Source organism: Lycium barbarum, chromosome 12 (genome assembly GCF_019175385.1).
Source record: "Lycium barbarum isolate Lr01 chromosome 12, ASM1917538v2, whole genome shotgun sequence".
NCBI classification, from domain to species: Eukaryota; Viridiplantae; Streptophyta; class Magnoliopsida; order Solanales; family Solanaceae; genus Lycium; species Lycium barbarum.
The window spans coordinates 96716045-96744004 of record NC_083348.1 but is presented as its reverse complement, the minus strand read 5'-3'; the positions used below and the strand labels follow the sequence as shown (position 1 = coordinate 96744004).

The window sequence follows — 27960 nt, the reverse complement described above, 5'->3', positions numbered from 1 at the left end:
ATAAAAGAAAGGATTCTGTAGTTATCATGACAATTATAGTTCAAAATCAGCCACCATTTCATACGCTTAAAAAATGAAAAAAGAAAAGAAAAGTGCCACTCCTATTTTCTTATTCCCTTTTTTTCATCGCCATGATCTGTTTTGAATTTATGTTTTATATTTTACATGTTTAACTTTATTCATTGATTAGATACTAATTCTTTTCCTTTCGTTTATGCATGACCTTCGCATACGGGTCCGAGGGACTCGTCTCCCGCATTCGGTGTTGGGCCAAGGCCCAATGAGATACAATTTCCCCTCTGTTCAGTTCCGTCCGTAATCAGAAAAAATAGGGAAGATTTTTGGGCCAAAGCCCAATGGCAAAATACAGTAGCAGCAGCAGTCCAGTCCACAGAAATAAAAAGACTGTTGGGCCGAAGCCCAACAGCGGAGAAAATCCAACAGCCCGTTTTGGGCTAGGCCCAATTAATTTGCACTTTCTTATTTTATTATCATTGATTTGTATTATGTGACTAACTTTATATTTTGTTTTAATTTCTTAATTTAGGTGAATCTTAGCAAGTTTAGTGGATTAGTCTTAGTTATGGGTAGTTAACTTAAAAGGAAACTAACAATTAAATTTTCTCTCCTTTCCATGCTCTATTTCATTTGAAATAATCAGTTTTGCAAAAATGATAGGACTATATATTTTAAATAAAAGGAACTACATTCTATCATAAAACGTTTCAAAAACGTCATTAGTACGCAATTATAAGTATAATCTATAGATAACCTTCCAAGTTCGAATCAATCAAGCATTTAATTAAACATAGTCAATAAAAGATAATTAAAAGAAAACTCACTTCTTTCTGCTCTCCATTTAAAGAATCGTCTTCTAGATTTTTCTACATTGTCATATTTATATCACACTATCTTATTCAAAGTTCAAATTTGCGAAATCTTCTATTAAAACTATTATTCATATGCGAGTTGTTTTTTTTTTATATAAGTTTTTTTTTTTTATAGTATTAGTATTTAAAATTATATCAATATGTTCTTAAGTGTTACTTAACGTTTCAAACCTTCTTTGCCAAACGATAGTTGAAATTTCCTTTCTATATAAATTATCATATTTTCTACTCGTCTTATTCTAGCTAATATTTCTCGTTTAAAACCTTAGTGATATCTATAAGCATTATGTTAAATAGCATTATTATATTTTATCCTTTTTTCATCTTTAGTAACAAATTACAAAGTTATTTTCTTAAATATTATATTCGCATTTAATTTAATTAATTAACCTAAGTTTTAGTCGGATAACCGTAAGTTAACGGATTCTAAAGGATGTCTAATCCCTTCCCTTTAGGATAATATAGAACCCTTACCTAGAATCACACTGGTTTAAGCAGGCTATTAACGGAGGTTTAATTAGTTTGACCTTAGTTAATAATTAGGTGTCCTAATTCACCGAAAAAATCAATTAGGTGGCGACTCTTTAAAACAAAGCAATAAAGAATCTCCAATATGTTGTACTTTCGCTCTAACCCCGGGTTAAAATGGGGTATAACAGTCTTCACATGATGAGCCCGCTCTATTAACCTAAGGTCCATGCCACGTATCAAATGACGTGGTACGCCAAGTGTCACGACCCAGCCCCGTGGGCCGCGACTGGCACCCTACCTGGGTACCCAGACCAAATCGCATATTCATTTTCCGAATCCAATCTTATTTCAAAATTTTATAAAAATCATATCAAACATAGTTTATATCAAAATATGTCTTAAGCGGTCGCACAAATCAAAATTTCATATCGAAACCAAACGGAGCGGCGGAATAGACATCGCCGGTCATAAGTGCAAATGTAAGCATAAGGGCCATTTAGGGCCATCATAACAAACGGACCGCTTTAAGACCAGAAAACAAAATCGAACAAACATACATAGGACCCTCGCCCCACATATATGACTACAGGCCTCTACAAACTCAAAACAAAGACATATGGCGAGACAGGGCCCCGCCGTACCCAAATAGCCAAATGTACAAAGTATATACATATCAGAGAGTGTCTGTACCAAAAGTGGACTCCGGATCAAATAGGAGTACTCCAAAATAGCAGAGAGTGAAGCCTACAGTGGAGGATCACCAATATCTGTACCTGCGGGCATGAAACGCAACCCCCGAAGAGAGGGGGTCAGTACGAAATATGTACTGAGTATGTAAAGCACGGAGTACAGAAATATGGGCCAAAACTGAAAGCAAATCAGATAACAAAGGGGAGTACAAATCGGTATGTCAAAATCCGTATCAAAATCATATACATATACATAATGCAGACGAAATCATGCAAACGCTCAAGAACGTGGTCGCCACTCCGACGCTGGCGCCACACACAGCATAACACCAGAAGGTTTCAAATCTCCGTATATCCTCGAACACAAACAAAGGTGAGCGTATCGCATCACTAGCCATATCACAGCATAACTCCAAACGGAACCCGGCCCTATGGCGAGGCCTCGGGAACCGGATCACAGCATACGGCCGAATTATCATAGGGCGCACGAATCATAACCGGCCCGGGAACCGGTGAACGAAGTCATAATAAGGCACGAGCGGAGTCGTGAGCAGACAAATGCAAATCATATTTCAAAATAGTCTTTCAAAACATAATAGTTTCATAAGTCATTTCATAAGCCCAAAATAGTCGAATCATTAGTTGATACAAAAGTTTGTTTCAAAAAATGTTTCCAAAATGGTACGTATGGCTCAAAACGTAACTTAGCATATCATAATATTCAAAACATATCTCATAGGAGGAGGTTTCAAAATCGAAGATCTCGTATCGAACCTTATCCAAAAAGAGTGCCCAATAGGACAAATAGGGCATCTCAGGGTTAGCGGGCCCACCTCGGATCGAATCGAGGCGGCGAACAAAGTTTACGGACATTTAGAGGCTAAAAGGTCATACATAATGATTTCAAAGCGACCCGATCACATTTCGATAGGTTTCAGACATTTGGTCGCATTCTGGCCAAAATAGAGCCTTTAGGCTTCAATCGAATTGAATGAATAGTAACTTTTCTGTGGATCGGGTTTCGAGGAGCAGATTTGCTCCGGAGGTTCCGATATTCACATACCATACTAAGACATGCCAAACGAAGAAGTGGGGAGCTTCACATACCTTATAGACGTCTTATGCTCGCCCAAAAATCAAATCCCGTTTCGTCCGAAATCTGCAAATGGTCAAAGTTACCAATTAGAAGTTCTTAGGCTTAAAATTCCCATTAACTTGATTTTTGCCTACCGAAATTTCGGCAGCATTTCCCCTATAAATCTAACACCCCCGAGACTTAGCCCGGCTCAAAATATATCAACAACAACAACCCAAACGTCATCAAACAACATAAGCCACAATCAAATCATTCTAGCTTCAAAGTTCTACCTTATTACATAAGTTGGCAACTTTTCATTCAAGCTTCAAAATTCCAAATCTATATCCACATTATTGTATTCATTCACTCATTCAAGCTTATTCAAACACATCCCAATTACACTCCAAACCATATACAAAATGTCCCGAAGTTCATTACTTTCCATATTCTATCCAAAACATCGAAAGTCACGACGAACATTCTAACTTGCATTATTTCATTCCGAATTCATTAACATCAATCATAAGTCACATTTAAAGTCTTTAGCATCATAGATATACAGTGATATACACAAATATACCAAAGGTATATACTTTCCGATAATGTTCCGAACTCATTTTCCAACACCAATTCAATCCGTTAATCATTCATTTACGTTATAAATGTTACAACGACGCATTAAACAAACTAAACAAGATCAAATTCACACTTCTTTCTCCTTCCTAAGGCACACGGCCATAACACAAACTACACACACTCACACGGTTTTGCACACACATCAAAGTTACGGAATTCTCGTCTATTCTCAATCCTTAACACATTCACATCAATTCCATAACATTAAAAGGACAAAATTCATACATTTTCTTAAATTTCCGACTTGTCGCAAACGCGCACCTTTCGCCAAACTAATTATACCCCGTCGGAGAGCGTCTTGAGTACTTTACAACTATGAGAAAACTAAGATATTTGGATTAGAATCAAAGGCTTGGGGAATTTTTTTTTCCTTTTCTATTCGGCCGAGAGCCCTTTTGAAGAGTGTTCTTCAATTTTTTGTTGAATGTTTGGTTTCTTGAAAATTCTAAAGACTAAGCATGATATATATCTATATAAGGGTCATGTGCATGGCACATGATCATAAAAAAAAAAGGCTTGGGCCATGCCTATGGCCGGCCACTTCACCTCTTTGGGCCCAAATTTTTGTTGTCCAATTCTTGGCCCAATTCACCGAAGTCCCGTTTTGTAATTCCCGAAACTAATTTCCGAAATTTCAAATTTACCCTCGGCCTTCCCCGAGGTCTTAACACCAATGATTCCATAACCAACATAGTCATATCAATTAGAATCAAAATATTTCCTCATAGCACACAAGTCTTGATTATTTCTCGATTTCCAATTGTACGAAAACACGGGACATAACACCAAGTCTAGTCAAGGACCAATAAAATCGTGCCACGTGCATAAGTGACATAGCATGCCAGGTCAAAATGAGAACCAATCAAATGTCGCCAAGTGTTCAAATGATATGGTTCAACCAATCATATACGTACCCTAGCTCTCCCCTGCAACTATAAATAAGGGTCTCCATAAGGCCAAAAGGGATGAAGAAAAAGACATAGTGTTATATCCCGCCTTTTTGCATAATCGGAAATTTCGAAATAATTGAGATTTAAGAGAAAGGAGGCTATGTTTGAATTTTTCTTAGTATGTGTATGCCGGTTATGGAAATTTAAACGTGAAAACACCGGAGAAGGCCTAAGGGCAAAATTGAAATTTTGGAAATTCGTTTCGGAAATTGCAAAATGTGATTCATGAATATTTGGGCTAAAAAAAAAAGAAATAAGGCCCAAACAAGGGAGGCCCAACGGGCCACAACATGGCCTAAGTCCATGGAAATTAATTAATTTTGCATGTGATTAATTATATAAAGGGCTAAGGTTCAAGAAACTTCAAGAAAATCAAAGGAAAAATCAAGAAAAAAAGGGAAGGAGCCGTCGGGTTGGAGAGAAAAAGAAAAGAAAAGAAGAAGAAAAAAATTCTTGGAGCCAAATCCTTTGGTTCAAAATTCAATTCTTGAGGGATTATTACTAAGTGCAAGATTATCTACAACTTGATACAATTATCTTGGCAAGAGGACAACTCTAGTGGCAAGTGGAAAGAAATTGGAAAAGGTAAGAATTCTTATTTTTATGTTGGAGGAATTATGTATGTGTTGTAGTATATGTAGAGTGCATGAGAATTATGGAAGTGTTGCATGCATGTGGTGGCCGTGTGGTGTGTGTTTGTGTGTTGGCCGTGGGAAGTGGTTATATGAAGGAAAATTGTTGAACTTGTTAGTATGTTGATTATGTTGTTATGGTTTTATTAAATAAATGAGAAGTATGAAGAAATTGTGTGTTGTGAATTGTAGTGTGTAGGCCGTGTGTGTGTGTGTATGTATGGCCGTGTGTGTGTGCATGGTTGTGCATGGAATTGGTGTTGAATTTTGTGTCATATTTTAGTTGTGATTATTGTGGAATATGAATCAAAAATGAAAGTTGAATGATTTGGGTTGAATTGGAAAAATATGGATGTTGGCCGTGGCTATGGAAGAAATTAAGATGGTGATGAATCGTTTTGTTTGATATGTTAGTTGTGTCGTTAGAATTCTTATGACCTAAATGAAGGTTAAATGGTTTGAGTTGGAATTGATTTGAAAGTATGAAGTTGAAATGAGAATTATGGCCTTATGTTGGAAAGTAGGTATATTGTGTTGATTGTTGTTGTTGTTGATGTTGTTATTGGCTTGTTGTTGGTTAGTTTGAGCCGAGTTGAATCTCGGGGGTGTCATATTTTTAGGGGAGGTGCTGCCGGAATTTCGGTAGCCAAAGTGCTTAACCAAAGTTGAAATGTTAACTTGCATGAATAGTAACTGACAAAGATGACCATTTGCAGATTTCTGACGAAACGGGAATTGAAATTGGACGAGCGTAAGGCACAACCAAGGTATGTAAAGTCGTCCCTATCTTTCTTTGGCATGTTCTGAGTGTAACAGGCTTGGAAGCGAGCCTTGATTGCACCTCTGCGACTCACAATCCAAGATTGAAAATAGCGCCAAATCATTCAGTAAGATTGAATCAATTTCTTCTAAACTGACCCCTAAGTATGCAACTTCCATAAATGGAGTCGAAACACTCTAAAATGATTATGGACGACTCCCTAAGGCTTATTATCCATAATTTATGTACTTCACTGTGGTTGGGTCCGAGGTGGGCCCACAAAACCCTGATACTCCCGGTATGGCTCAAATTGATCTATTTCTGTCCGTTCTTCATAAGTAACTCTTAATTATGTTTCCGTCCGCTAACTAATGAGTATTATGACCATCTATCTGAATATTGATATTAGTCCGATATCTGGAACGATTCTGGACACTCAGTTCTGATATAATCTGATTACTCTGATTTGATCTGTTTTCTGAACTGTTTCAGTTTTATTAAGTCTGTATGTCGGTCTGTATGCATATGGTTTCTCATTTGTCTGTTCGTGGATGCCTCAACGCTTCCTTCACTGCGCCCGGACCAGGTTTTGTAATTCGTGCACTTTCACTGCATTGTTCACCGCGTCCCTCGGATGTGCGGGCCGGGATCTGTCTGTATCTGATATGATCTGATTATGATCTGATTATGTGATATTACGGAGATGGCGGCCAGGATGGCATTTGATTTGATCTGTCTGTCCACCGCGTCCCGTACTACGAGGGCCGGGTTCTGTTATCGCGTCCCTTACAAAGGGCCGGGATCTGTCTGTATGTGAGTGGGATCTGATATCTGATTTGCGCGTCTGTATGTGATTATGACTCTGCATGCATGATTCTGTCTGTTACAGTTCTGTATGTCCGATTTGGATCATGACTCTGTCTGTCACACTTCTGAAAATCTGATTTGGACACTGATTCTGTCTGTCATACATTTGAGTTCTGGTTCTGTCTGAGAGTCTGTCTGCACGCTCTGTAAGTCTGACTCCGCTTATGATTCTGTCTGTACACTCTGTAAGTCTCACTCCGCTACGAATCCGATTCTGTCCGTTCTATTTCTGTATTTCCGTCTGTTACGATTTTACATATCTGACTCTGGTTATTTTAATTATGTATGTTATGTTTCCGCTTTACATACTTGGTACATCTTCGTACTGACCCCATGCTCTTCGGGGGCTGTGTTACATGCCCACAGGTACAGACGCGCCGCGTGATACGCCGCCAGTTTAGGACGTCAGTCTGCTGCTTGGAGAGCTCCTTTTGATCCGGAGCTAATACTTTTGGTATATATTTTCTGTTGTATGTATGTTCTGTATATATGATCATTTGGGTACGGCGGGGCCCTGTCCCGTCTTCTGATTCTGTTCTGTATGTTAGAGGCCTGTAGACATGGTTGTGGGTTGTGGGTTGTCACTGTCCGGGTAGGTACGTGCGATATGCGACTTTGTCTGATATAATAGCCCTAACGGCTTCTGTACATGTTTCAGTATGTATATATGTATATGTATGTTGTGCGACGCACCTTATATCTGTATGGATTTATGTACGTTAAACGGATTAGCTATTTAGTATGTCGGATCTGTTAGATAGGTACGTATGGGTGTCCAAGAAGGGCGCCAGTCACGGCCCACGGGGCTGGGTCGTGACACATAGAGAAGCTCTCATCCGCAAGTCTTCTGCGTACTAAGAAGTCTTCTCTCCAAGTGGTGAGCCGCAAGTTTCCATACCTCTACGTTTGTAATTAAAGCTCGGCTCCGCATTCGTAGAGAAATCTCAACAACAAATAATCCGTCCATTCAAAAATAAGCAAAGCCCCTGATTAACGGCCGTATCGTGAGGAGAAGAATCAAAGGATTACATCTTTTTATTTAAGATTTCATAAAGATTGTAACCCCCACACAAATTCTTGAAATCAAATATTATTCTTTGTCGCTATTTTTCTTGTCTTGATTATTATTTTCAGGAACGAAAGATTAGTCGTTACAAATTTGGCACGCCAAGTGGGACAATCTTTACCTCTCATCTCTTCTCTCCAACAGTTGAAGTTCAATAACACTAAGATGGCTTCCAAGAAGGTCAACTCGAAATTCGCATCCGCAAAAATTATCGGATCCAAATTCTCCGTTGCCATGGAAAACATCCTAGATGTTACTAAGGGGAGCATCAGACCCGTAAACCAAGCCAAATTGCTAGGAGAACGAGCTTCAGAAGCACAGTCTGAATCTGCTGTCGTCTTTGGTTCTTCTTCAAAAGTCATGAGATCCCCTGCAAACACCATAGAAAAAGGCGAGGATGTCGCCAAAATGGTAGAGAGGGTTCTTGCCCAACTTAGTTTATCTAAGTCCAAGAAATCCTTCACGCAAGTCGATAATGATGTCTTAAGCACTGGATCTACTCGGCATAACATGTTCGCATCATATGTTAGCGAAAATCCATGTTCTTCTCCATCACCTACGATGGTGGTGCATGCAATGATGACTAATGCTTCAACCGTAGAAGAACAACTTGAAAATTTGACGAAAGCAGTTGAAAGCCTATCGAAGTATGTTAAAGATCAAGATGCTAAAATCACCAAGTTAACAAATAAATTGGAGAGCATGGCCGAAGGAGAATCTACCCAAGCACCTGTGAAGCTTCATGAAACACAAGAGGAAGAAGAGTCCTCTGCAAAACAAGCAACAACAATCAAGAAGGTCCAAGTCCCCGCCGAAGGTCTGATTCCGGCTGGCCAGTTGAAGGACTTCATCATGGAGGCTATCAAGGATAAATTTGAGCCCGCACCCAAATCTTCTCTTACATATGCAAAGCCTTATACTCGAAGGATTGATAAGTTGAAGATGTCTGCTGGCTATCAACCTCTTAAGTTGCAGCAATTCGATGGCAAGGGGAATCCGAAACAACACATAGCACACTTTGTTGAAACTTGCAATAATGCTGGAACATATGGTGATTACCTTGTCAAGCAATTTGTTCGATCCCTCAAAGGGAATGCCTTCGATTGGTACATAGACCTCGAACCTAGTTCCATTGATAGGTGGGAGCAACTAGAGCAAGAATTTCTTAACCGCTTCTACAGTACAAGGCGCGTTGTGAGCATGATAGAGCTTACAAATTCCCGCCAGATAAAGGGTGAGAAAGTTGTTGATTTCATCAATCGCTGGAGGAGCTTGAGCCTTAACTGCAAAGATCGCCTTCGTGAAACTTCTGGGATTGAAATGTGCATCCAAGGTATGCATTGGGGTTTTCGTTACATCTTGCAAGGAATAAGGCCCAAAACATTTGAAGAGTTGGCAACTCGTGCGCATGATATAGAATTAAGCATTGATACAAGTAGAGATCAATTATTGCATGTCCGTGAGCCTCACGAAGATGAAGATCTAGAAGACTTCCATAGTCGGGGCAAGTTTGAATCCGAAGATGAAATAGAAGAGTCCATGTATGTTACAGCGCTCCTTAACGGAAGAGCCTAAACTGCAAGTTGAAACGCTCCTTAATGCAAGATCCTAAACTGCAAGTTGAAACGCTCTTCGACGCAAGAGCCTAAATCTGCAAGTTGAAACACTCCTCGACGCATGAGCCTAAATTGCAAGTTAAAGTGCTCCTTGACGCATGAGCTTAAATTGCAAGTTGAAATGCTCCTTGATACACGAGTCTAAACTGTATGTCACAAGCTTTTCAAATCGGGCTAAATCCTCAAGTCGTCAAGCTCATTAAATTTGAACTAAATCTTTATATAAAGAGGCTCCTCAAATTCAACCTAAATCTACAAGTTGAAATGCTCCTTGACACAAGAGTCTAAACTGTATGTCATAAGCCTTCAAATTCAGGCTAAATCCTCAAGTCGTAAAGCTCATCAAATTTGAGCTAAATCTTCATATCAAGAAACTCCTTAAGTTCGAGCTAGATCTATAGTTGTGAAGCTCTTTAAATTCAAGCTAAACCTTCATATCAAGAAGCTCCTCAAATTCGAGCTAAATCTACAAGTTTTGATGCTCCTTAAATTCGAGCAAAGTCTTCAAGTTTCAAAGCTCTTCAAATTCTAGCTAAATGTTCAAGTCACTGAGTTGTTCAAATATGAGCCAAATCTTCGAGTTTTGGAGTTCTTCAAATACGAGCTGAGTCTTCAAGTTGCGAAGATCTGCAAATACGAGCCAAATCTTCAAGTTGCAAAGCTCTTCAAATTTTAGCCGAATCTTCAAGTTGCAAAGCTCTTCAAATTTGAGCCAAATCTTCAAGTTGCAAAGCTATTCAAATTTGAGCTAAATTCTCAAGTTACTAAGCTCTTTGAAATTGAGCATATTCTTGAAGTTACAAAAGCTCCATCTTCAAGTTGAATACTCCTGTCCTACCTGAGTTTAAACTGTGTATGGTGCAACAAAAAAAATGTCCGCTAGGTTGAAGACCTTAAATGAGGTGGCCTAGGAAAAAGTTAGGACGTCAAAATAAAATCAATCTTGCTGAACTACGTTATGACTTGATCCTCTTCACTGAGGTACGTAGGCGCTTAGAGTTACATTCTAAGTTCAGTCGCATAAGTTTAATAAAAAGAAGGCATGACATGATGTGGTGACCAAAATTAATGTTGGGGGCATCACATTAATTCTTTCAAATACAAAGACATACATTGCAAAAGAAAAGAAACAAATTGCATCGAAGTGTAAAAGATATTTTATTGCCTCAATTCCGATGGATTTTGGTACATCAATGATTAAAAAAAAAGGGATGAAACTATATGTACATCATCCTATACAAAGAATTTATGGTGAAAGCAATTGAAGCCAAGGATTGTGATCAACTTGTCTTAAGTGCCTTAATCAAGTGTACGTTATTTCTTCAAATGGTGACGTCACTACAAAAACTTGTTGAAGTTGAATCTAACGTGAATTATGCCTCCATAATCTACATAGTTGTAGTTTGAGCTTCAAAGGATCAAGCGGTGCATAATTTGAAATCTCCAAGCTCAAGTTATGAATTTTATGGAACAAGTGCACAGAGCTGGAAAGAAAGTGATACGACAGACACTCGGACCAAATTCAAGAAGTTTCTATAGCTAATCCAGAAGGATTTCTGCCACGAAACATCCCTTCAATAGCTAAATTTTTAGAGACAAGCATCTTATGATTTCATCGCTTCTACACCAAGAAATATTTGCGGAGATGCACCATATTCTAACTCGCCAAAGATGGAATAGGGTCGATGTTAGATATGTCTCTAATGATGGAATACGGTCGATGTTCCCCCAATGATGGAATACGGTCGATGTGTCTTCAATTATGGAATACGGTTGCTCACTCTCCGAAGATGTAATACGGTCACTCCACGCCTCTTTCTCGCCGAGCCACAAGAGGGGACACGCGAAGTAATTCCTCGCTAATCGAATGACCATCTCTTGCATCTTCTTGGTATGATATCGAGACAATTTGCACTTTCTCATAAACCTGCAAAAGAAAAAAAAAGGATGATGGAGCCCATGATGCCAACTGCACGAAGCTTCTTGACTCTAAACGAATCGACGCCCGCGGTGCGAACTGCACTAAGCTTCTTGGTTCTATACGGATCGGTGGCATTGGCACGACGCTTCAATTTGGCATGATGGATATGGATTGAAGTACGACAATCTAGTTTGCATGGCGAGCCCCAATATCATAAAGCTTTATCTTGGGGCCAATAGTCCGATCTTGAATATCAATCTCTCTGCCACTATTGCTTCGTCGTCTTCGGCATGTGCATTGGACCTGTTGTCAAGAACTCAAGTAGCAAACTTCACCAAATACAGAAGGCGGAACACTCCAATTGCTGAAATATCCTTTGGGATGAGAAGATTCGGTAGACGCGACGTCCCGACGAATTGCGGCAATAATATAGAGGGACATCCATATTAATGGCCTTGTTCGAGAACTTTCTCATGACGTCTTTGGTCTCTATTTTTTGACGATTCAGAAAGATGAAGCAATTCGACAGATAGCTCTCTATCAAGTGAGCAGGTGCCGATCACCGGAGATTGAACCCCCAAGGAAAGGACTTTGGAGTTCGAATTTCGTTTATTGCTCACTATCTCTAGATGAGGATGCGGCATATTGCGGCCACAAAAGTACATCGTATTTGCAGGAAATTAAAATCGTATAGCTACGCCCGCAAACCTACAAAAGATATTAAAAAGGGAAGCTTTGCGATTCTATTTTCCAGCGCCACAAGCCGTTTGCAATTCAGATACTCCTACAATCAAATACAATATTTCTCATAAAGATGCGCAAATCAGAAATTGGCAAGCCGTGAAGTTCAAAGCTACTGTTAAAACGAAAGGAAAAAAAAAGTGAATCACCTGGAATAAGAAAATTAAATGGGCCTTAACTTAGAAGCATGCATTAGATACTAATCCAATCTCTCTAAGGAGCAAACAAAGGGAATTCTTGAGAAAAGCCTTGGATGTTGCTGATGACGTCTGCTACGAGGATAAGCAGAAGGGAATGCGTTCTTGTTAATGAGGTGCTGCTACGTATAAGCTTATTGAGGCGGCAGAAGTGTGGGTCTTTTAATGGGACTCAAATTAGGGTTTTTTCAGCTTGACCCGAACTAAATAGAAGAGCACGTCAAGTTGTTATTGGCAATTCACAACCCTTGGGTTCATATGACTCTTTTCACTACGTTGGCACTTTTTTTTATCACTATATATGAAATCACTTTGGAGTTTTACACAGATTAGATCTTCAGTATATCATAAGGAATTAAGTCTCATGATATATGTGCCCTGCAAAGTTGTAGTGGCTCTACATGATGTGGACTATACTTATTTGCAAAAGCATTATTGTAATGATTTTATACAATAAAGATAATTCATGCAAGTATTTTGTCTTAGTCAACCTAAGTTTGCTAGATATTGTTCAGAGTCTACTGTTTGGGTAATATGGATGTTTATCCGGGAAATCATATCCGACTTGGAGAATTTTTGTTTCAGAATTATTCCCAAGCTACATATTTGAAGAAAGTAATAATACAAGTCACAAAGTGCCATCAACGGCTGGGATTACATGCTTTAAATAAAAGTTGAAAATACTCGGAGTGTCCAAATTTTCACCGTCACGAGTACTCCAAGACATGTCTTTAAGGTTCGATAAGTCTACACCTCGACAAGCTTTGAAGTAGGGGGCATTTGTAGACATAAGAATTTTGTGGAATTAAAATCCATATTGAATCTGGATAAATTCCTAAGTTCATGAAATACCAAGTCAAGATCAAATTATCTAATCCAAGACGTGGATTTAAAGTAAAATCCAATTTTATTTGGGTTACCACATTGAGTTGGTCTTCACATGATGAGCCCGCTCTATTAGCCTAAGGTCCATGCCACGTATCAAATGACGTGGCACGCCAAGTCTAGTCAAGGACCAATAAAATCGTGCCACGTGCATAAGTGACATAGCATGCCAGGTCAAAATGAGAACCAATCAAATGTCGCCAAGTGTTCAAATGACATGGTTCAACCAATCATATACATACCCTAGCTCTCCCCTGCAACTATAAATAGGGGTCTCCATAAGGCCAAAAGGGATGAAGAAAAAGACATAGAGAAGCTCTTATCCGCAAGTCTTCTGCGTACTAAGAAGTCTTCGCTCCAAGTGGTGAGCCGCAAGTTTCCATACCTCTACGTTTGTGATTAAAGCTCGGCTCCGCATTCGTAGGGAAATCTCAACAACAAATAATCCGTCCATTCAAGAACAAGCAAAGCCCTTGATTAACGGCCGTATCGTGAGGAGAAGAATCAGAGGATTACATCTTTTTATTTAAGATTTCATAAAGATTGTAACCCCCGCACAAATTCTTGAAATCAAATATTATTCTTTGTTGCTATTTTTCTTGTCTTGATTATTATTTTCAGGAACGAAAGATTAGTCGTTACAAACGTGAAAAGTCAAAATGAACATGTAAAAGTGCACGGAGAAAATAAATATCTGTCGGAGAATTAAAATAGAAGTGCACACGTGTATATATGAGAAGAGAATAAATATTCAGTCTATGGCATATATCCACGTGGGATTTATTAATTCTCAAAGAATGTGAAAAGTCAAAAGTGAACAAATTAAAGTGCATGGAGGAAATAAATTTGTGTAGGAGAATTAAAATTGAACTGCATATGTCTATACATGAGAAGAGAATAAATATTCAGCTAGAACACGAAAAGTCAAAAGTGAACAAGTAAAAGTGCACGAAGGAAATAAATGTGTCGGAGAATTAAATTTAAAGTGCATACGTCTATACATGAGAATGAGAAGGGAATAAATATTAAGTACTATGACACATGTCTACATGAAATATAAAAATAATTGGATAAAGTGTACAAATTATATAGCTCATGGTACAAGAATTTAATGCGAGTACAATTCGTGAAGCAGTGGGTACAAGGAGGGACTGTTGTGTTCATCCCTCCATGGCACTTATTATTTTTCAGTACTATGGCATATATCCACGTGGGATTTATTAATTCTCAAAGAATGTAAAAAGTCAAAAGTGAACAAATTAAAGTGCATGGAGGAAATAAATTTGTGTAGGAGAATTAAAATTGAACTGCATATGTCTATATATGAGAAGAAAATAAATATTCAGCTAGAACACGAAAAGTCAAAAGTGAACAAATAAAAGTGCACGGAGAAAATAAATGTATCGGAGAATTAAATTTAAAGTGCATACGTCTATACATGAGAAGAGAATAAATATTAAGTACTATGACGCACATGTCTACATGGGATAAGGGAATAAATATTAAATGCTATGATACATGTTTACATGAGATATAAAAATAGTTAGATAAAGTGTACAAATTATATAGCTCATGGTACAAAAATTTAATGCGTGTACAATTCGTGAAACAGTGGGTACAAGGAGGGACTGCTGTGTTCGTCCCTCCATGACACTTGTCAAAAGTGAACAAGTAAAATACACAGAGGAAATAATTATGTGTCGGAGAATTAAAATAGAAGTGCACACGTGTATACATGAGAAGAAAATAAATATTTAGTACTATGACATATATTCACGCTCGATTTATTAATTCTCAAAGAATGTGAAAAGTCGAACGTGAATAAATTAAAGTGCACAGAGGAAATAAATTTGTGTAGGAGAATTAAAATTGAACTGCATATGTCTATATATGAGATGAGAATAAATATTCAGCTAGAACTCGAAAAGTCAAAAGTGAACAAGTAAAAGTGTACGGAGAAAATAAATATGTCGGAAAATTAAATTTGAAGTGCATACGTCTATAGATGAGAAGGGAATAAATATTAAGTACTATGACACATGTCTACGTAGGATATAAAAATAGCTGGATAAAGTGTATAAGTTATATAGCTTATGGTACAAGAATTTGATGCGGGTACAATTCGTGCAGCTTTTGGTACAAGCGGGGGAAGCCATGTTCATCCCCCGGCGCTTATATATATACTAGCAATGTATGCCCGTGCTAGGCACGGGAGCTAGTGGAGCAAGTGCCCAACCCAAGGAAGAATTAGATAGACATTTAAGGTCACAAGACTTCTGTATAGAAGTACAAGCTTCTCTATGTTGAGAATCACTTCTTTCCAGTAACATAACCAAACGCTGCATTCTATATTATCTTTTATATATGCGCAATAAACAATTGAGAATCACTTCATTCCAGTACCATAATCAAACGCTGGAATTTTTGTACAATCTTGCTAATTATATATAGAAAACTTGTGATACAATTATTAATGAAGCTTCAAACTTGACATGAGTCCATCTTTCTCCATCTCAACATCTTCAATTTGAGATCATAAATTATCTGCCATTGGTAATTGTTTAGGAGACATGTATGTCAACAAAAAGGAAAGCTAGACACTGAATAAAAGGTGAAGAAATATGTAGAATGGAACATTAAGAAACAAATCTAAGAAAGAAATAGTGAGAACTCTGATTAGAAGCACAACAAAACAAGCCTCATTAGCAGAGTCACAATGCCAGAATAAGCATGAAATAAGTAGCACATAGCCTTGAAGTAATGCAATCAACATCTCTCTCAGGAATTAAATCAATCACATTGCGCCAAAGCTAAATCCCCACATTTTGAATAGAAACTAATAAGCAAAGCAACCAATAAAAGAAAATTTAAATTTATCACACTCTTAATCATCACCATGTAGAGCGTTACTTTCGTTCAAACATAATAGTAGCAAGACTACTATTTGATCCTATTTTCATGTTCGTAATGAAAAACTCAGAAGCACATACCAATACAGGCAAGCAGCAACATGCAGCAAAGACGAACGAAGGGAATTGGAGAGGGCAGAGGAATAAATTGAGAAAGTTGAAAGGGGTTATAGAAAAAACAACGTGAGAGAGAATAAGGCTTCGAAGATGAAAAATTTACAGGACACATTTCTATATCAGGGCAATGCATATGTGAAAAAACAAACTACTTTCCAATCTACCTTGTGGTTGAGAGGTCCTATAAAAGGTTTGACATTCTGATTAAAATAATCACCGGATAAAGGACATCAGAAAGGGTATTGCAGGTTAACGCTTCTCGTTTACTGGACTCGGAGAATTTGCTTACAATTAAGTTTATCAAAAATATTACTCCCTTAGTTTCAACTTGTTTGTCTAGTTTTGACTTGAAGGCTTTTGAACTGTGTGGTCTTAAACATGCCATGTGAAAAGTTGGAATTAAAGAGTTGTTAAAAATAAAATAAAATAAAAATGAGACATTTTTTTTTTTTCAACGGACTAAAAAAAAGTCTTGGTCACTTGGTCACTACCCAGTGTAATCCCACAATAGTGGGGTCTGGGGAGGGTAAGATGTACGCAGCCTTACCCCTACCTGGGTAGGGAGGCTGTTTCCGATTGACCCTCGGCAACCCTCCTCCTTTATCCGGGCTTGGGACCGGCAATGTGAGCGAGCTCACACAGGCGGAGTTAACGGACTAAAAAAAAAAGTAAGACAAACAAATTAATAGAGAGGGAATAAAAGAAATACTTCCTGAAACAGAAACACCGTGTATGGAATGCAGATTTCAAGCATTTCCCGGGAGTAACAATGTCACACAAGAAAAAATGAGAAGTAAGAAGAGCATCTTCTTCTTACCAATTTTAACAGATTTTAAGTGAACCCCTACATGTGATTACTTTTCCTTAGTAGGGTTAGATGCTAAGTGCTCGAGCTTCTTTCAATATTGATAAGCTCAAGTTGCTAACCTCTACACTTTCCTTTGACTTTTCACCTTTGGGGCAAGTTTTATCCTCTGTTCAACCCGATTGATTGCATAAAAGTGGTTAACATACTCGCTAGAATGTACTATGTTCCTTTCGTTGGGTGATTTCATCAAACACACTGGATGTTATTCTCTACTTATTAAATTACTCTTTTAGTGGCAACTCCCTGTGACCAGTGCTGTAGCAGTTAGGACACTGAAGCAGAGAATTCTTTAAGATACATTTTAATAAATAATCACAGTCCACATATATGACAGGATCCACCAAAACAAAGGCTTTAAAAAGGAGGAATATCATATCATATATTCAAACTCAACCACACTATATTAAAAAAAAATAAAGCATAAATTTGAATATAATTTCAGAGGCAGAATGAAGATTGTAAATCATAATATCCAGATTCTAAAGCAATAATCTCTGGAAACACAGAATCAAACGCTTACTTGCTTATCAAGAAAAAAAAGGAAAAACTAAGCACAGCTCAAATATCCACATACAAATGGGGAAGATGGAGAAACTTTCAGAGTTTCCATCAAAAGAAGAGAAAAAACAATACCCAGCAGACGATGATTAGAGATACAGTCTAATTAAGAAGAACATTTAAACTCACCAAAACTATAGCAAAAGTCTAATTGTAACCGAGAATAATGTAAAAGGAAAAAAAAAGCTCCTCAAATTCAGAATGCCAACTACGTAGAAATAGAGGTATTGAGAAGGAATCAGAAGAAAAAAAATAGCAAACTATGGGAAGAAATGAAGTACCTTAGGACAAATCTGGAAACGATTTTATGGAAACAAGGAGATTGAAATGGAAACTTGGGGAATTATCAGCAGCAAAAAAGAAAAAGAACTATAGGTAGAGAGAATGAGAATGCAATACATGTGTTAACGGGAAAGAAGGCAAGAAACCGAACACCAATGAAATTAGTCCAAGTTTCCTGTACAACTTAGATAACCTTTTGTACAACTTGCTGAAGCTGTGTTCGTACTCCTAATTATAGAAAATTTATTTTATTTTAAATTAAATTATTAATAGGTGAAGCTTTTGGACGACGAAGGGTATTTAAGTAAATTCACATTTCTTTTGTGGCTAAATTGTAAGCGTCCGTTGGCCTTAAAATAAACACGTGTCCGTCCCACCATCTCACTCTTTTACCACAGTGGTTCCATTCACCATCTTCTCTCCTTTCAGAATTAATTCATTTTGTGGATTTCTGCAAAAGTTGTTCCCTTCGTCTAATTTGAGCTCCCAGTTGTCGTAAGTATTCTCTCCAATTAATCTTTTCTTATTGCCCATGTTTGTGGGCAAATTTTTGTTGGATTCTCACCTATCTTTCAGTATTTTTTTTTTTCTGATCTTCACATGCATGTCTGGAAATAGATACTCCAATATTTGGTGTCTGTTTCGATTAATTCTCTAATGGCTTAGTTGCTTGAGAAAATTACTGATTAAAATAAATTAGTCCGTCTTAGAGAATATCTCAAGTATCAAAATTCTTTCGCTAATTATTGATATGTGTCAAATTCTGATTCCCTACAAGGATGGAAAATCATTTTGCTTGAGGTAATCTTTTTTCTTCGGTAGAAAATTCACTTACTAGCTCCACTATTCTTAAATAAAGAAAGTTGATGCGCAAAGAGGGTGTTTGATAATATGCCTAAGTCAAAAAAATTTGTACTTTTCTCTTTTGACAGAGTAACTGCAATTTGGATTTATATCATTCACTCAATTTTTCACTGGAATGAGCTTCTTTAAGATATGGGATTCGATAAATGTATCTTGATGATACGCAATGAAGGATTAAGGGAGGTGAATAAACACAGTTTGTCCAATTTATATGATACACTTTCCATCTTGAAATGTCCAAAATATTTGACACTATTCAGTTAGTTAAATGATTTTGAATTCATAATTATGATAAAAGGGTGATGCTGCCTCTACCACTGTTGAAACTGAGTGTGAAATTAGGGCAATTATGACGAAGAATGTCTTGCATTGCGGCACTTAAATACTCCGTGTCACTTTTGAACTGGCAATTAGTATAACTATGATAAAGGGTTTCTTGCTTTGTAGTGTTGGTCTCTATTACTGTTGAAATTGAATAAGAAAAATAACGGTGAATGCAGATGGTAAGGAAGGCTTCCTTGCAAGTGAGAAATAATACCAAGACTCCCCAATGAAGATTATCTGGAAAAGGGGTTTTACTCGGTTCGTTCTTGTGGCTGCAATTATTTGGGGTATGCTCATTCTAATTGCTTTTGTTATTTCATGCTTGGTCTTGCCAGTCATCTATTGTTTTCTCTTTAGTTAACTATTTCACACTTTCTTTCTTTTGTTTCCCTTGCTATATTTACGGAAGCATTCTCATTTGCTTTGCTTCAAGTTACTTTGGTGGATGAGGGGTTTGCGGTAATGAACAATGTGATTAATCATTGACGAACCTGATTGATAAACCTAGCATATTTAGCATGTGGACTCTAAACACAAATTAAATGTTATCCTCTTTTACAAGTTCCCTGCCTTTATAGTTAATGAAACCATGGCGTATTTGAAGCTGGAAGTAGTATGTCTGATCTTATTATTGCCAATTTTTGTTTCAGAAATTAATTAGAAACCTATACTTTTTACGTTTCAAGATGGGATTCTGCATTTATCTTCCTTTCTTGATATGGAGCCCTTTGTAACAAAAGCAGTAAAATATATGAAAAGACAAGTTATGGAAAATATGGAGCAATATATGAACTTTCTAGAGGAGATATGGCGTTTATAGTTTCCCTGGTATGGCAGGGGCTGTTTTTGTTGTAATTCTGTACCATCCTGGTACCTTTTAATAAAATTTACCTTATCAAAAAAATATGAAGTAGTACATAGAATTGGACTTGTATTAACGGATCTCAGTCACCACTTCCGTTTAGAGGACATATGGCAACAAAAAGATGAGAGCTTTAAAGGTTAGCATACCGACTTGTCTAACTTAATTTGAGAGTTCAGCTGTTCCGGCACCTGTTTGTTGCATTTACCTGGGCCAGTTTCTTCTTCTTTTTTAAAACTTTGGTAAAGACTAAGTTTTGCTCATAGGAGCAGTGGCAAATGTTTTGAAAAGGAAATCTACCTTAGCTTTGGCTACATGTACTACATATAATATATAATTAAAGTACAAATCAGGTTTGGTGCTCTCTTGCTCCTTAATTGCTTATTCCATTTTTGACATGCATTTGCATGTTGCAATCAATGAAGTACTTAAGATAAGTGTGTACCATTCCCAAGTGATAACATTAGCAAAATGGCTTGAAAAAGACTGCCATACTCACCAAGTGAATGTGATTATATTCTGCTAATAAATACAATTGAACAGGAAAGAGGAATGAAAATGAGTTACGTAATCGGAGCGTTGTATTTCTAATTCCTAAGGATTTGGTCTCCTTTTGTTATTCTTGGAGTTCTTTTAATATATACCTGTACACGTTAGAATAGTTCCCATTCTTTTTCAACTAATAATTGAGCAAAGTCGAGAGTTTGTTGTTGTAATAACATGCTGGAATGAACTTCGTTGTGGGCTGATTGCTATTTTTTTCCTATTTTGTTTTTTGAGTTTCATTATCACCGTCTTCAAGGAACTGCTGCATCAGTCAAAAATGACTTCATTCCCTTATTTTACTAATTTGTATACTTTAATAGATTTTAAACGCTATGGATTTTAATACAGACATTATCAACATCTTTTTATTGTTTCTTCCACTGGAATCTCTTAGCGATGAGCAAGTTCTTTGTTTTTTTTGGCATAAAATTTCTTGCTTTCACAGATTGAAGATGTGGCATTATTTTCTTTGAGAAATCCTTCTAAGGTTCCTTCATGTTCGAGTATTTGTACAACTTCCTGGTAGATGCTTCGCATTCTTAGTATTGACAAATTTTAATATGTTAAATCTTTCCCATTTTAAAGAGCGTCCTATCGGAAGGTTTTTAAGTTGTTCGCCTGCAATCATTGAAGAAATCTACTGCAAGTTAGAGGGTGAGTCTATTCTTGAGTTTTATGCATTACTTTGTATTATGCTGGATCTGACTGTTAGCTACATTGATCGGTATCTCTCTTGTGATGTGATGGTATGATGGATAGACAACTATTATATATCTAGGAGCAGTTTTGCATGATAACATTGTAAGAGATTGATTCTGATTATTAGTATGAGAATGTATGTAGCAAAGTATAAGGCTTGTGCACTTCAAGTGCAAGAGTCTGCTACATAAAACACTATACTCCAGGAAGCATGTAGCTTGGCCTTTTGATCCACACGACATCCTATGCTGCAGCGAAAGAAATTATTTGCAAATAATATCTGGATCTGAAGGTAGGTCGCCGCACGCAAATGGATTGGCATACTCCGTAATACTTTTGGCTGACTTGGAAGACTCTCTGAGGTCCATCATTTTTGTTTGGTTTGCACGGGCATTCTTTTGTAGGTGCCGCATTACTTGGCTTATGTGGTCTGCATAATGAGCCTATTATTTGGAGGAAAAAGAAAGACGAAAGAAGGTTTATTTACATGTAGTTTCCTCTGTTACTCCATTATATAATCAACTTGGGATTTGGCGTGGCTATTTTCTAAGTAGGTGACTACTTGCTATTAGTCTGAGTTGTTTTCTTCTCAGATAATTATTGTAATTGCATTTCATGGGGTGTCCCTTGCAATGTTTTGCATTTAGTTGGGTAATAGCATTAGGAAGCCAATCAGAATCCGAATAACTGGTGGTGCTTGTAAGTCCTATTTTTCTTTGATCAAATCTGATTTTCACTTTTCGAATTTACTTAAATTCCTATCAGTGTGCAACTACTTGAGAGGTTTTATAGGATATTAGACTTCTTATTGAGGATTTTGACTGCACATCTATCCAATTAAGTATTATTTCATGTTGTTTGTTGGAGAAGAGGCAAATATTATTCAAAACTAATCTTTCGGAAGTGGAAGGGGAATGACGACTTTGTACTACTGTTGTTGCCGCGGTTCTCTCTGCTCTGGGTTAATAGTTAATCTGGTTTGTATGAGTGATGGTCTAACAACAATGCTATGGGTGTATGCTACTTTGGGTTAGAACCAAAAAAAGGTACATGGGGCACCCTTGCGTAGCACGGGCACGCCATCTATTTTCATATATAGATGGAAGTTGGCAACAAATGTACAAATCCCCAAAGACCGTACAGCCTTTAAAAAGATCCAATTCACATGTATAAAACACTAGCCTAAGTTCCATTTTGCAAGATAAAATAAGAGGATAGACAGACAATTTCAATATCAATAGAAAGAATAAATCAAACTGAAAAGTTTTTTACTCATCTATCATTATAGGCAGATCAACAAAAATAAAGTGACAAACACAAAACAAATTGACCCAAAACTTTACAATGGGTGAGGTATAAATATGACATGACATGTGAGGGAGTATTTTATTAAAATTATATTGTGGGTCCCACCACTTTATGCTCTTCCTTCCCTTCCTTTCTTCTTCCACGTTGTTTGTCATTTATCTTTCCTCTTTCCTCTTTGTTCTCATTTTCTTTTTTTTCAATAATTTTAAAATCAATTCTATTATACGCAGATCAATTTTTTTTAAGATATTCTTTCGTTTTATCATTTTGCTTTTCAATTTTTTCTTAAAAAATCAATTAAACTCCGTACAAGTTTAAAAGAAAATAATTGGCAGTCCAAAAAAAATTTAATGTAAAATTGATAACCAAAAATGAAGCTACATTCTGTACCCGAGAAATTCAAAGTTCTAAGTGTCATCAAAGTAGATCTTGAATTTAGTGGCGTGCAAAAATCGATTTAACTGATAAACTGAATCGAAAAAAAAAATTATTGGTTTAGCAATCTATTTGGTTAATGATTTTTTAAGTTCTAAGTTTTATGAACTTAAAATTTGAAATCGAGCGAACTTAGAACTTAAAAAATCATTAAACAAATAGATTTCTAAACCAATAACTTTTTTTCCTTTTTCGGTTCAGTTTATCAGTTAAATCGATTTTTGCACGCCACTAAATTCAGGGTCTACTTTGATGACACTTAGAACTTTGAATTTCTCGAGTACAGAATGTAGCAACTTTGAATAATATATATCAAAAGAAAAGGGAAAAAAAGAATTCCAATAAATTTCCTAAGGTATTTTTACTTTTAAAAGTATCCTACATTCATTTTTGGTTATTAGTTTTTACATTTTTTTTTTTGGGAGTGCCAATTATTTTCTTTTAAGCTTGTACGGAGTTTAACTGATTTTTTAAGAAAATTAAAAATCTAAATGATAAAACAGAAGAATTTCTTAAAAAAATTGATCTGAGTATAATAGAATTGGTTTTAAAATTGATGAAAAAAAAAAAGAAAATGAGAAAAAAAAAAAAGGAAAGAGGAGAGAGAAATGACAAACAACGTGGAAGAAGAAAGGAAGGGAAGGAAGAGCATAAAATGATGGGACCCATAATATAATTATAATAAAATACTCCCTCACATACCATGTCATATTTATGTCTCACCCATTGTAAATTTTTTCTTCATCTGTAATATCTACTTTATTTCCCAATTTTGATTAACCAATTCCTTGAGTAACTTTTAGATAAACTATAAACTAATAAGAGATGCATCGCCTAACTTTGATCATGACATGAAACTTGAAAAAACCAAATTCAGATCCAAAAATCATTTCTATGATCGTTTTTCTAAATTATATTGAATTGTATGGAATTCATTTCATTTTAAAGCAAATGAATACCTTATAAAACTTTTTCTCAGAGATTATAAGATCCTTCATCCTGCCAAGCAATCAAGACGAGCCAGAAAATAACGGTCTGTAGGAAATATGAGTTGTTGAAACATATCTATCTATCTATACTATATTAAAAGCATAAACACCTAAACTTAAAAATTAAATTACTAAAATACCCTTCTTAATAATCTAATCATCCTATATATTTTTAATAAAAAATATGTTGCGCTCAAACAACGCTTAACCGAACGGAGTCCGGAGCCAAAATGGGTTGTTTTTTGAGCTAATAGCCCAAAATAGAATGCATTTTTTTATACCAAAATGGGTATCCAACGAAAGACCCATCACTACTGTTCCGGTCCGATTGCATTTCGCTACACTTGAAGCAAATTTAACAAATAATATTTTTTTTTATTTCGTTGGTAGTTCAACAAAATAGGATAAATTTTTTTATTTTTTTTTTTGTATTTCGTTTATAAAAAAAACGAAATAAATATTATTTTTTTTATTTCGTTTATATAAAAACGAAATAGGAAAATATAATTTTTTTTTTTTTTTTTTTTGTATTTCATTGGACTACCAACGAAATAGGATAATTTTTTTTTTTTTGTATTTCATTTATAAAAAAACGAAATAAATATTTTTTTTATTTCGTTTATATAAAAACAAAATAGGAAAATATAATTTTTTTTTTTTTTTGTATTTCGTTGGTATATGAACGAAATAGGATAAAACATTTTTTTTTTGTATTTCGTTTATATAAAAACGAAATAGGAATATATATATATATATATATATATATATATATATATATTTTGTATTTCATTTATATACCAATGAAATAGGATAATTTTTTTATATATATATTTCATTTATATAAAAACGAAATAGGAAAATAATTTTTTAGTCAACTTTATATGTCGAGAAAATTAGTCAGCTTTATTTTCAAAAATTGAAACCGCAGAAGTGAAATTGACATTCACAGCTACATTACCCCGAGATTTTTATATTGAAATCTATTGCATATCATCATCTTATAAGTAAATAAAACTGAAAATTTCAGGCCAATTTGGGGGAAAATTGAAATTGAATGGGATAAAAGGTGTTTTTTTAAAAATCGGCTTGGCCAAACCGCCATGCAGCATGTCCGCATAGATCTCGAAAAAATATGCAAGTTCAAAAAAAAAACGCGTAAAACGGACGTCCGAGCGCAAAGTTATGACCATCTAAAGTTTGACCACTTTACAACTAGTTTTTCACCTTATATTTCTTAAAATTAGATTTATATTCAAAATAAAGTTATGTCTTGATTAAAAAATAACACGCTTAAATCAAAATCTTAAAAAATAAAACACCCTAAAGATTCCAAACAAAACTTACTTCGGGTATCTTTTCAACCCCTAAAACGACGATCCGAACGTTTACGTATTCTTGATGTATTGAGCCTACATTATCGTACGCAGAAAAAAATATCAGGTTCTATATAAAATATTGGCGTTTCGGAGTCTTGACACACGAATAATCGTAGGTCAAAGTATGGAAAAAACACTAAGTGTTGGTTGCAAAGAAAAGATTTATTGATTTATTAATTATTGCATGTGTTAAAATATTTATTTCAGTTAATCACTGAAATTAACTATATGCTTTAAAAATTAAAAAAATCAATAAATTTTTTTTATTAAAAACACAACCGAATATGATTTAAATAGAGGCAACGTCTTACAAATTATTTTATAAAACGTTGGGGAGAAAAATATACATTAATGGTATAACGTGGATTGATCCACGTTATACAAATAATTTTGTATAACGTGGAACAGTCCACGTTTTACAACATATATATTTGTAAAACGTGGACTGATCCACATTATACAAAATTATTTGTATAACTTGGATCAGTCCACGTTATACAAAAAATATTATTTTTTTTCGTTGTGATTCTGACATTGGAAAAAAAAAGTCGGGGTATAACGTGGATCAGTTCACGTTATACCCGTTTTGGTATATATATTTTCGGCTACCCCCTTTTGGTTTGTACCGTGTATTTTTATACCCTTTAGGCTCCGGACTCTGAAGTTGTGTATGAAGCAGGTTCGGTTAGATACAGCCGTGGTCCTGAAATAGGGCAAAGGTTTCCAATTTCCCTAAAATATGATCATCTGCAATGCGTCTTAAGGAGTAAAATGTTCGTAAATGATCCTGAACTATCGGTGGTTATAACCGGACGATGTCCAAGTTCATTTATAGCCGATGGTTCACCAATTTAAGGTGAGATGCCAATTACGGACGATGAATCTTTATCATCATTTCTTCGTTGTCCTGAGATTTTTAAAAATCACATATGCATAGCGGCGCTTGACATGTATGCTACAGTTCAACGCTCTACCCAGGTCGAAGTACTGATCGACAATGAGTTCGATTTTGGAGGTACCACCTATCTCCCAAGTTTGAATATTGGTTTTTCAAGGGGTGTAAATGAGTAAAAAATTCCTATTTCATTTGTATTCAAACGAAATGCAAAAAAAAATATAAATAATAATAATAATAATAATAATATACTTTAAGTTTTAAACATAAATAGATCCTTCACATGGATTAACATTTATATAATTTGGAATGACCTTGAATTTAATTAAAAATTTAACTTGAGTAGTAAATGTTTTAATGAATGACTATAATGAAAATTAGACTTTCAACATGCATTAAAAGTCAGCAAATTTACAATTTAACTTGCACAAGAAAGTATTTTAATGTGCTTAATGAAATGAGAGAGAAAAAAATCAGATTTTATGATTAACATTTTTTTGGAAATGCATTAACATCAATTTAAAAGTTGAATCTTAACTTGAAAATGAAATTATTATTTTCAAGTTAAAAATTTATATATATATATATATATATATATATATATATATATATATATATATATATATATATATATATATAGAGAGAGAGAGAGAGAGAGAGAGAGAGAAATAATCCCTTTAATTCTGTATCAAAAATGCAGATATGAAGATAAATTCTTGATATTTTTCATCATTAATAAGATAGAATAAAATCACATGCCAAATGAAATATCAAAGGATTAACAATAGATTAACTATATTATTGCACTAAAATTTTCTTGTTTGTCAATTTCATAAAGAATTAATAATTGGGAAATCGCATTAACCACTTTCAGTTAAATAGTTATGCAACCATGTAAAATTTTCTATCCAAAAATCATAAAATCAACTTAGTTAAATATCCCTTCAATCACGCAAAATAAAAATAAACTAAAAACATCACACTACCAATAATATTTTTATCCTATTTCGTTGGAGTACCAACGAAATACAAAAAGAAAAAAAAAATCCTATTTCGTTGGACTACCAACGAAATACAAAATATATATATATATATATATATATATATATATATATATATATATATATATATATATATATATATATATATATATATATTTTCCTATTTCGTTTTTATATAAACGAAATAAAAAAAATATTTATTTCATTTTTTTATAAACGAAATACAAAAAAAAAAAACTATTTGTTACATTTCGCTACAAGTGTAGCGAAATGCAACCGGACCGGAACAGTAGTGATAGGTATTTCGTTGGATAACCAACGAAATACCCATTTTGGTATAAAAAAAAATGCATTCTATTTTGGGCTATTAGCTCAAAAAACAACCCATTTTGTCTCCGGACTCTAACCGAACGGCTGCAACCTATCTTCGTAAAAGTAACTTGATTTTAAGTGGCTTTTCCTCTAAAAGTTGTGTTTGTTCCTTTCGTTTTTCGTGTTAGTAATATCATATTGTGGCCCTTATCAAAC

At 35.4% G+C, this 27960-nt stretch overlaps 2 long non-coding RNA genes across 2 annotated transcripts; one reads left to right on the top strand and one right to left on the bottom strand.

The window, feature by feature from the left end:
- Positions 1–15770: 15770 nt before the first annotated feature.
- Positions 15771–18298, bottom strand: LOC132622382 (uncharacterized). The gene is made up of 2 exons (XR_009575882.1): positions 18133–18298; positions 15771–15943 (listed from the first exon to the last, which is right to left on the bottom strand). It is a non-coding gene; the product is annotated as an uncharacterized LOC132622382 (long non-coding RNA).
- A 199-nt stretch (positions 18299–18497) lies between these two features.
- On the top strand, positions 18498–22175 carry LOC132621989 (uncharacterized). The gene is made up of 2 exons (XR_009575781.1): positions 18498–18628; positions 19498–22175. It is a non-coding gene; the product is annotated as an uncharacterized LOC132621989 (long non-coding RNA).
- The last annotated feature ends 5785 nt before the right edge of the window (positions 22176–27960 follow it).